The following is an 11715-nucleotide window of genomic DNA, read 5'->3' on the forward strand; positions in this document are numbered from 1 at the left end:
TGGGAGGAGGCGGAGGTGGATGTGAGCTGGGGCAGGGAGCTGCCAGTGGGTGCTAAGCATCCACCAATTTTTCCCCGTGGGTGCTCCAGTCCCAGAGCATCCACACCTGTGATGTTAAATGCAGATGTCAATGGGAGAGCATTCTGCCATCGACTTAGCTTGCCTTTACCAGACGCACTAAATTGACACTGCTGCAGAGATCAAAGCAGTGCTGATTTATCTAGAAGTGTAGACAAGCTCAAAGTGTCACACCTGTAGGAGATTAACTTCACTGGAACATCACACATGTGCAGGGGTGCACCCACAGAGCTCATTGCTGGATCAGTACCTTGACAGTTAGTGGCTAAAGTTGTCACCATATGATGGTTTTTGATGACCACTGTGAAAAATTTATGACCGACTCAGTTCAGTTCTTGATGGATACGTTAATCACATACCCAAATCCTTTGTTAGTAAACTTTTCAGAGACACCTAGGATTACTATGATCGGAATAAAAAAAATAAAAAGAATGTGTTTCTTCCTTTCACCATAAGAGGCAGTCCCTCCAGGAAAGGATTGAGACACATTGGTAGGGTGGGGAAGCTGGAATTGCTTCTGCTTATTGTTTGGCTTGGCAGAGTTAGTTTTTTTTGTTTTGTTTTGTTTTAATAGACCTTGATAGAAAAATGCTTAAAAATAACTAATAGCTACTATCAGTTTAAATTCACAGTTGTGTGAGATCATGGGAGGGGTCAGTCTTAATGACAGTAGATGTTCATTTAAAAAAGTTAAAGCTTTATAAGACTTAAAAATACAAGCTGCGATGTTGACAAGTCAAAATATACAAAGTAAATATCTTTAAATCAAACTAAGTTCTCAAGCAGCATTTTTCTTACGTGCCTGACTGTAAATTTTGATTGTTACAGAAAATTTGTTTTTGGTTTATGCATGCATGGCGAACTTTAATACTTACCATTAAAAAATAATCACCAAATCCTTCCAAGCCTACTTATGTAGTAGAATCAAGGATTTCAGGCACCAGGGCTTTCAATCAAGTGGTATTCTTTAAAAAGAAACAAAACACAATTGGTGCTGAACATTTTTCATACAAGGGGAAAGACTAAAGTCCAGTGCTGCTCTGCAAACCAGCATATCATTTTGACATTTGTTCAAATATCTGCAGTACAGAGGAATATAGCAGTGAAACACATAGTAAGATTGGCTATTAACCCTTTCACTTATTTCCTATTCTATTTTCAAATAGTTTTAGGATCATGATTAAAAAACAAAAACAAAACACACATTGTATGGAGCAGCACAACTCTGCCCTTGTGGAAAATGCTGTGGTTCCCAACTGTATGTGTTTAGTCCAACTGCCTACTAGTTCTGAAAGCAGAGTGCGACTGCACTTTCCTCTAACACTGAGATGTGGTTTACAGTGTCCTGGAAGTGTATAACATGTAGAAAAGAGCCAAGTTCGGTCCTTTTAATTGCCTGCAAAATATCAGCACACAGTCTGCTAAGGACCACTGTGCCAGCAAGATTAACCATGGTTATGGTTCCATGGTAGGTATTGTGTAGTGAAGTTCCCAGCATAGGCGCCAACTCCGTGGATGCTCTGGGGCTGGAGCACTGAGGGGGGGAAAAGTGGTGGGGGCTGAGCACCCACTGGCAACCCCCTTTCAGCTTTCCTCTTCCCCCCATCACCTTCTGCCCCACCTATCAGTAACTGGGTAAGAGAAAGGAAATAGAGGGTAGGAATAAATGGCCAGTTTTCACAATGGAGAGAGGATCTGTACTGGGACCAGTCCTGTTCGACATGTTCCTCCATGATCTAGAAAAAGAGGTAAACAGTGAGGTGGCAAAGTTGGCAGAGGATACAAAATGACTCATGATAGCAGTTGTCTTTGGATTTAACTATGTTACAATGGGAGCTCACAAAACAGGATGACTGGGCAACAAAGTGGCATATGAAATTCAATGTTGATAAATGCAAAGTAATGCACATTACAAAACAATGCCAACAATACATATAAAACAATGGAGTCTATATTAGCTGTTACAACTCAAGAAAGATCTAGAAGTCATCACTGATAGTTTTTCAAAAACATCTGCTCAATATACAGCAACAATCAAAAAAGCTAACAGAATTTTAGGAACCACCCTGAAAGGGACAGATAATAAGACATAAAATATCATAATGGCACTATATAAAATTTATGGTACACTCACTTGAATATTGCATGCAGTTCTGGTCACCTCATCTCAAACAGAGAAATTAGAATCGGAAAAAGTAAGACAAGAGCAACAAAAATGATTAGGAGTATGGAACGTCTTCCATATGAGGAGAGATTAGAAAGATTGGGACTATGCATTGTAGAAAACAGATAACTAGGAGGATGTGACAGAAGTCTGGAGAAAGTGACTAGGGAAGTGTTATTTACCCCTTCACATACACAAGAACCAGGGGTCACCCAGTGAAATTAATAGGCAGCAGGTTTAAAAACAAAGTCAACTTGTGGAACCCATTGCCAGGGGATGTTGTGAAGGCCAAAAGTATTACAGGGTTCACAAAAGAACTAGATAAAGTCATAGGTCCATCAATGGCTATTAGCCAAGATGGTCAGGGATGCAAACCCATGCTCTGGGTATCCCTAAAACCTGAGACTGCCAAAAACTGGGACTTGACAATAAGGGATGTATCACTCAATAATTGCCCTGTTCTGTTCACTCCTTCTGAAGCATCTGGCACAGGCCACAGGATACTGGGCCAGACGAACCGTTGGTCTGACCCAATATGGCCGTTCTTCTGTTCACTGATACTTCAAACTGTTGCAGGTTCAATTCTTTCTGTTAAGAAAGCAAACAAGGATCAAGTGGTTCATTCAGTTTTGGAAGATATGTGCTATTAAAATGTAAGGAAATATTTAGAGCCAGCTTGCTACTACCTATTAAATTACTTTGTACCAATTATAAATATAAATGCTATGTAGTCAATATTTTCCTCCAACTTCAGTGATTGCAAACAATCTCCTTTCACGCATTGTTGCTTCATAAACATGAATTTGGTCTCTGAATATATTCATGGGTCTAAAACAAAATGTTTGATAAGCTTGCCTTTTTAGTTTTAATAGGTTGGGTCATAGTATCAAAACTCCAAGCCAGTTCAGTTCTTAACATCTTCAAGGTATATTTTAAATTTACTGCAACCTCAAGCCCTATGAAGCTATAGTAATCTGTTCAATTACAGCTCAGAAATGATCATTTACATTTTAAAGGCAGAGGTTCCTAAATCTTTGTCCTAATGTGACCTGTATTTTAATACAGAGTCTATGGACACTATTCTTCACAAATGGGAGGCAAGGGGTCCACCAGGTTGTGATCTCATAACATCTCTGTATCAATTGCAGAGATTGCCTACAAACAAAATATTAGGAATGTTTTTACTTTTTAGCTGTTTAATGCAGTTTGCCATCTGAAAATTTGGAGAAGAAGCCAGGCCCATCCATGCCTATTGAAATCAATGAAAAGAGAAATCAAGACCAGCAAGCTCGCTGTGGGTCCAGGGAAAGCTCTATGTAGACCACTGTGTAAGAACCTCTATTTTTAGGGGTGTAAGTAGCAAATGATCTCATGTTAAGATAAGACCCTGTCTAAATAAAATTCTAGGTCTGCACGGAACCCATCTGCTCACTTTCTAAAAGAGCTGCAGCTCCTCACTTATGGAAACCTGGCCCAAGGTATCTTAAGTTAAGGACCCAAACAGTGAACGTTTTGCTCTTTGTCAAAAAGGACAGACACAGCAAAGTGGCTGTAAGTACTAGAAAGCTTCTGAAAGTAATTCAGAAGTTTTATAAGCTGAGCCTCACCCACGCCCAGCGTGGTGAGTGTAAATTAAGTGTAAATTAAGAAATATTTATAACTTAAGTGTAAATTAAGAAATATTTATAACTTAATTATAGTTTAATAAATATCAACTTGGGGGCAGTATCACATGATTGGAGAACAGCAAACCTAGTAACTATACTTACAAGAGAGAAAAAATGTGATCCAGGCAACAACAGATCCATTAGTCTGACCTCAGTAGTAAACAAGGCTTTAGAACAAATTTTGAAGGAAAGTATAATTAAAGAGATGAGGTAAATAGAAAATAGGATAAAAGGCAACATGGGTTTATCAAAGGTAGGTCATGCCAGACTAGCCCGATTTCTCTTTGATAAGCTAAATTATTAATTAGACAAGAAAGATGCCATAGTTTTATCTGCACTTCAGTAAAACATTTGACATGGTACCACATAGGAAATGAATAGTTAAACTGGCAAAGATAGGGATTAGTACAGAAATTGTAAAGTGGGTAAGAAAGATGACAAATTACTAGTGGAGCTCCTCAAGGACCCGCATTGGGACTAATCTTAATATTTTTATTAGTGATCTTAGCACAAAAATTTGGAATATGCTAATGACAAAGTTGGGAGGCATCATCAGTACAGGAGGAAGATTGGATTATAGAGGACTGGAGCAATAGAAATGAGATAAGATGCAAAGTCATGCACTTAGGGAAAAAGAAGAATTTCTGACATGACCTAGAGACTCATGAGGTGGAAACAGAAAGAGACCTCAGTGATCACAGGATGACTATGAGCTACCCGTGTAATGTGCTATAAAAAAAGAATCCACAATTCTATCAGGAGAGATGTTTCTAACAGAGATAGGAAAGTATTAATGATAATGTACAAGGCACTCGTAAGACCTCATTTGAAATACTGTGTGCAATTCAGGTCACGTACTTTCAAGAAAGATTAGTTCAAATGGGAATAGGTGCCAAGAAGGGCTATTAGGATGATCAGGGGAATAGAGAGCCACTCTTTTGATAAGGCACTGAAATAGTTTGGTTTGTTTAGCCTAGCAAAACAAAAGCTTTGAGGGGTTGTGGCTGCTCTCTATAAATACAGCAGGGGCATAGGACCAAGGAGGACAAAGACCAATTTAAGCTAAAAAGACTGTATTGGCACATGAACAAATGGGTATAAACTAGGCATTAATAAATTTCAGCTGGAAATTAGAGGGTTCCCAACAATGTTCCCTCTAATTTTTTCCATCCATGTGTGCAATGAATTTTGTTAAGTACATCACACCGAGGTAATGTGCGGGTGTGCGCCACTAGTAGAAACAAAAAACCTAGATATAATATATATATTTTTTAAAAGTTACTATAGGGATAATTACTCCAGCCAGAACAGGTTAGGCATTTTAGAACTCTCTACTCAAAGAATTACATTTAAGCGTAAGAGAAATACAAATTATGAAATGTGTAGACCAGTCAAAAAACTAAAACACATTTTGACAGACTTATCAATAAGTAACAACAACAACAACTAGTATGTGCTGGGAGGTGAGTGACAGAGAAATGTGTATGCTCATGTGCGCGCATTGCCCCTTTAAGTATGCTGCCCTTTTAAGGAGATCGGCACTCACCAGTCTGAAATCTGCTTGTTCCGACACAGCAGCAGCCATCAGCAAGCTCCCTCCATCCCACTCCAGAGCCCTATTGTGTTTCCCCCTGCTCTAGGGAGACAGGCTACAGGGGTGGGAGGAGGGGGACACCCTGACATTTGCACCCTCCCCTCCCCCCGTTCTGCACAGCCAGCAGGAAACTCCCAGGAGCAGCTGGCCAGGGTCTCCAAGGCGGAAGGCAGGAGCAGCATGGCAGTGGGAAGAGGGGCACCTGAAGTGCGTGGCACTTGATAGATGCTGGGCAGCCATGCAGCTTAGAGGGAACTTAGGTTCCCAACCATCACAGGAATAGTCTAAGTCTAGAATAGCCTCCTCATAGGAGTAGTGGGGAATTAATTTCTGTCTTGTTCAGTTTTTACACCCCAGCTATTTGTTATTTTTAAAAGTTAAAGTAAACGTCGCCCTAGGACAAGAGGAACTCCAGTGTATATTTTCTGACTTTCCTCACATAGGTTCCCAATCATTCAGGGCCCAGTCCTGGCCCCAGTAAATAGCAAAAGCATCCAATAAGACACCTTATCATAGATCATAGTGTCAAAAGTAGTGGGTAGGTTTACAAAGATATAAGAGTACAACTACCATATTGTGTCCTTCACAACTCTGCACAACTGCTTATCTGCTCTTCTCTCTGTACAGCATTTCACATTTAACACCTCTGCTGCTCTGTCAATGAAGGCAGTCTTAAAAGCCCATGTGTCTGTTTCTCCACAAGAGGACTAGGTTCTCCCCACTGCTACTTATGATAGAACACTCTTTTCCTCCTACCCACACCAAGAACTCTTAAAGGCTGCTAGCAGTGCAGGAATCTGATTTTTGTCTTGTGGGAAATTCTGCCATTTTGACTATTTCCTTCATTCTGAAGGAAAACAAAAAACAAGAATTCAGAATTTCCTGCAAATTGAAATAAAAATATTTCACTCTAATAGTTAAACAACTTCTTTTCAATTTTGGAATTTTTATGTTACACAATATATAAAAAAGCCAGAATTGGAATAAGCGTTTTATGCAGAAAATAAAAGGTGAAATCGGAACATTTAGAACTATTTTCTTTCAAAATGAAATTTAATTCAAATTGACATGTTTCCACAAAGCATGTAGTTTTTGACAAAGTAGCATCTTTTGATGGACAAACATTGATCGGAAAATTTCCAGTTAGCTCTATTAACCACTTCTTCAATTCCCACCTCAATACCTAGTCTAGTCTGAATGCGATACCTGCAAAAAGTCAGCCAACAAGTATTTTTATAGTGAGACCATGTTCCTGACTTGCCTTCTTTGGGCACTATTGCAATAAAAATACTAAATAATTTGGGTGGTAAAGTTCCTAGTTCTGCACAAAACTTTGAGTTTATCCATGCTCCAGGAACTTTACCACTGAAAAGCCAAATCCTGCACTCCTTGCTCAGGCAAGGCCACCACTAAATTTCATGAAGGTTTTGCTCATTGCAGACTGAAGGATGGGGTTCCAAACTTGACAGACAGATAAACAGATTAGGCTGTGTTATCTGTCTAGTTTAGAAACCAATCCTTCATTCCTTGCACCGGCAAAAATCTGTATTTCCTTTAAATAAATTAGCTCCTTTCAAGTAAAACATTAACTCCTTTTGTTTTAACTGGGAAAAGACCCTGACTTCCCATTCAATCCTCAAAACCAGCTGAGGACCTGGCTCCAAGTATCTCAGCTAGTGAGTCCAAGCAGATGGCATGTTTAAAAGCAGGCCACAAAGTAGATACAATAAGTCTTGGCTATCTGGACACTGTGTTTCTCTGGTCGCCACAGGGCGGCATGTATTAGAGTTTATTGCTTATGTGATCTGGGATATTGGTGAGGAACATGTTCACAACTGCCTCTCCGTGGGGAGGCTGTATGACCCAACCTGACTCCAAAGAAAGTACCTGGGCAATCACGTGTTTTAATGTCTGATCTATTTATGTGTCTAACTTAGTCCTCCAATTCTCACTCAGGAAAAATCCTTATTAACTATGATGGGGTTCAGTGTTTCTGCCTTCGCAGCCCCCCTTCTTTTTTCTTCCCCTCTCCCAGCCTGCTTCTGTCTTTAGTCAGCACTTCAAGTCCTTCTCCATTCCAGTCTGTCTTGAAGCCATTCCTTAGATCCAGCAGCTAATCAAATCCTTTTTTACAACATCTATCCATCTAGTTTTGGGTCTTCCAAACCTTCTATTACCCTCCACTTCTAAGTCTGACACCCTGTTTGATATATTCTTCCAGTTTTCGTTCCACATGCCCAAACCATCTAAACCTGGATTCCCTCCGCTTTTCTAGAATTAGCCCCACCTTCACATTTCCCCTAACTTGTTCATTCTGAGTATGATCAATCCTTGTAATGCCAAGCATCCATCTTAACATTTTCATTTTCACTGTATTCAGGATCTGCTTCTGTCTCTTCCTCAGTGCTCAGTATTCAGAGCCATACGGAAGTGCAAGCTTGTTGATTTTACTTTTAAATTTGATAGGAGAATGACTATCACAGACCACTCCACTCACTTCTCTCCATTTAGTCCATGCTTTTTCTGTTCTACTTATAAGTTAATTTGGCTGAACTGGCTCTTTGTGGGAAATCAATTCTTTATTAAAGACAATTTTACAAACAGAAAATCTATCAGAAGTCAGATTATCCCATCAATTGCACACACACCATTCCTGTTGACCTGGGCACAGACAAGTTTATAGAGTGTGCAGTAAGGACATCAGCAAAGTGCACACGTTTGTCCCAGAACAGCCATACAAAGCATACAATGGGGGTAGATTTCAGTTTTTTTAAACTGAGGTGTCATTGTCAGGGTGTTCTCCCCACCCACCCACTGAAAAATTAAAAAATCATATCCCAATTCTGTGACCGTTCCTCCAGAACAAATTGCCCCCCAAAATGTATGAACTTTAAGGACGCTCTCTTTCACAATGCCCAGAGGAGCATAAGACTGCTGAGTGCATTAGACTAATGGTCCACTTAGCTAGTATTCAGACTCTGACAGTGGCCTGTGCCAGAGGAAGGTGCAAGAAGCCTTTTAATGGACAATTATGGAACAATCTGTCTATAGGAAAGTTTCCTCCTAGCTGCAGTCAGTGGCTGTTTTGTTCTTTGGAAGAATTCTAGCAATTGGGGGCTGCATGTTTTGACTTTGTTCCAAGTGATAAAACTGAAGAGTGGATGGATTGAAGGGATGCCTACTACTCTCTTCATTCCCCTTTTTACACAGACATGTGTTGTGGTCTATCGGCAGGGCAAAAGCCAACTGAGGTTAAGGAACATTTTAAGAGTACTATTTTGTAAAAGATCCTTGAGTGGGGAAAATCCCTGGTCTTTCCACTTGTACCAGATAGAGTGCACTCTTTGTATCCTGAGAGCCAAACACCCTTTCAAGGACACCTCAACATTTAAACTCTAGCTTGAGCAAACCAAGAGAGACGAACTTGCAGATGCAGCATCTTCCATATTATGTCATTCATCTTTTAAGAATTAATAGATTAGCAATGAAGTCACTGACAACAGATGAGCTCAGTGTATGGGGGAGCTGGATTCACATCACTTACTTACACTTCTGACCTTTCAGCACTTAGTTCATCATCCTCTAAGGAGAGGGATTGCCAGTGTTTGCAAGCAATATGAAAAAAAGTTTTAGATCTTTAAGGTTTATACTTCCCACAGCAACGATGGCCTGAAATTTTGTAACAATAATCTTTGATTACTTTCCCCCTCCCAGAGAAAAATCTTTGAGGATAGGAAAAAAAAAAAAAAGCTTTCAGGAATCTCCAAGGGAATCATTAACAAGAGACTCTAAGAATCAGTTGTCATTTTGAATGATCTCTCCCCTCCCTCCCACTTCCACAGGGGCAAAAGCAGAGTTCCCATTAAGCAAGATCACTTCTATCAGCAGTTCATATACAGTTCCCTTTAAAAAACCCTACTAAAAAATCTGAGAAGCTTAAATTACCATTTAAACTTGCTTCCCTTCCCTCTGCTCAAAGGATACTGTAGCATGTAAAGAGAATCATGGTGGCTCTTTTTCATTAAGGATATGCATTAGGTAGGAGACTTCACATCAGATTTCGGGAGGAGGGGGCTGCAGGAATGAGAGTTTATTTGCTTGTTTTCGTGACCTAACCTGCTGCCAAGCAGATAAGGGAGGTCTAGTTTTTGAGGGGAAGTAGTTGTGGGAGCACCCTAGACTTGATCCACTAAGATCCATCACTACATACATACAGAGGCAGATTAAAGTTCCCTGGGTGAGAGCAAGTGGGGGGGCCTCTCTCCACCCCTTCCACCTGTGGTCCCACCCTTTTCTTTCCCTTCCCCAGGTCACGCCTTTGTTCCCCCCACTGCGGCCCCACAACCCCTTTTGATTCTTTCTCCCCTCCCCCTGCACTGCAGCCCCAAGACCAGAGAAGCTCTGTCTCCACGCCATGGCCCCAGGGCCACAGCGGGGAATGAGAGCTCCTCCAGTCTCAGGGCCACAGTGGGGGTCCGGGTGCGGGGGCTTCTCCTGCCCATCCAGCATTTCTGCCAGGGATGGGGTCTGGGGTCACTGGGGGGGGAGGACTTTGCCCATCCCATAGCTTCTGCTGGGGGGCTTCTCCCATCCCATGGCTTCTACTGGGGAGGGCAGTGGGAGGAATGGGCTTCCTCAGTCCTGCGACTTCTGCCATGGAGTGGGGTTGCGATGTGAGGCCCTGGCCAGGGCCCCTGAGCATGGGCCCCCATCAGCCCAGTGGCTAATCCACCACTGCATACATAAATTTAAGCATGTCAGTAGTCCCACTGAACTCATAAGCAATACATGCTCCGAAAGCTTAACACTGTTGCTGTCCAACTCTCTACAGCATTTTGATAAATCACATTTTATAGGATCTAAAGGGGAAGCCATCACAATGGAATGTCATCCCACCCCATATACTTTTTTGTATTTGAGAGTCCTTCACATCATGTTTGCACAGTGTGCTCGAGTTACTCCACTCCCTATCATGAGACATGTGAGAACTGGCTACTTTGGCCTTACATCCATTGGGAGCTACCCCAGTCCAGGAGGTCATGTAAGTAGTTTCCACTTCCCATGTACCACATGAGCAGCAGACAAGAAGTGGTACAGGGCAGAGTATCTTTTCCTATACTCTTAATTGTGACCCCTGGACCTTTTTGAAATAATACATTCAGCCCTCAGGCTGAAGAGGTTGGAAGCACTAGTCTATGGTGCTTCTCTGGGTGCAAGAGTCCTCACATAAAGTGCAGCTGAAACCTTAAACTGCATTTGAGCAATTCTCAGGCTTCCCAAGGTCCCATGTCCATACTGACTGGCACTATGTCTGTAACCAGTAGGAGCAACTTACTTTTAGTGACGCCTCCCTAGGAGTAGAGGACATTCAAACTTCGCATTTAAAAAACTTGTTGTGAGTTAATACACATATCCCATACACAAGGATATACATTGTGGGAGATACTATATAACATATTTTACTCTTCAAAGTAATATTTGTTTTCACATATAAACAGGAGTTGGTTATGATTTGTTCCAATAATATTCTAGGTGCTTTACAGATCTGCAAAGAGACCTAACCCCTACCCTGGGGATCTTACAGGTTCTATAGAAAACTACAGGAATGGGGAAGAGAGACATGACAAAGTTGCTGCCCCAACACACCCCTTCTTAGCTAGATATGGTATTCATAGAACCATAGAGACCTCAGGAGGTCATCTAGTCCAATCCTCTGCTCAAAGCAGGACCAACATCAACTAAATCATCCCAGCTAGTGCTTTGTCAAGCCTCATCTTAAAAACCTCTAAGGATGGAGATTCCACCGCCTCCCTAGGTAACCCATTCCAGTGCTTCACCACCCTCCTAGTGAAATAGTGTTTCCTAATATCCAGCCTAGACCTCCCACACTGCAACTTGAGACCATTGCTCCTTGTTCTGTCATCTGCCACCACTGAGAACAGCCTAACTCCATCCTCTTTGGAACTACCGTTCAGGTAACTGAAGGCTGCTATCAAATCCCCCCTCACTCCTCTTTTCTGCAGACTAAATAACCCCAGTTTCTTCAGCCGCTCCTCGTAAGTCATGTGACCCAGCTCCCTAATCATTGTTGTTGCCCTCCAAAGGACTCTCTCCAATTTGTCCACATCCCTTCTGTAGTAGGGGGACCAAAACTGGATGCAATACTCCAGATATGGCCTCAACAGTACCAAATAGAGGGGAATAATCACTTC

Source organism: Chelonoidis abingdonii, chromosome 1, assembly GCF_003597395.2.
Source record: "Chelonoidis abingdonii isolate Lonesome George chromosome 1, CheloAbing_2.0, whole genome shotgun sequence".
Lineage (NCBI taxonomy): Eukaryota > Metazoa > Chordata > Testudines > Testudinidae > Chelonoidis > Chelonoidis abingdonii.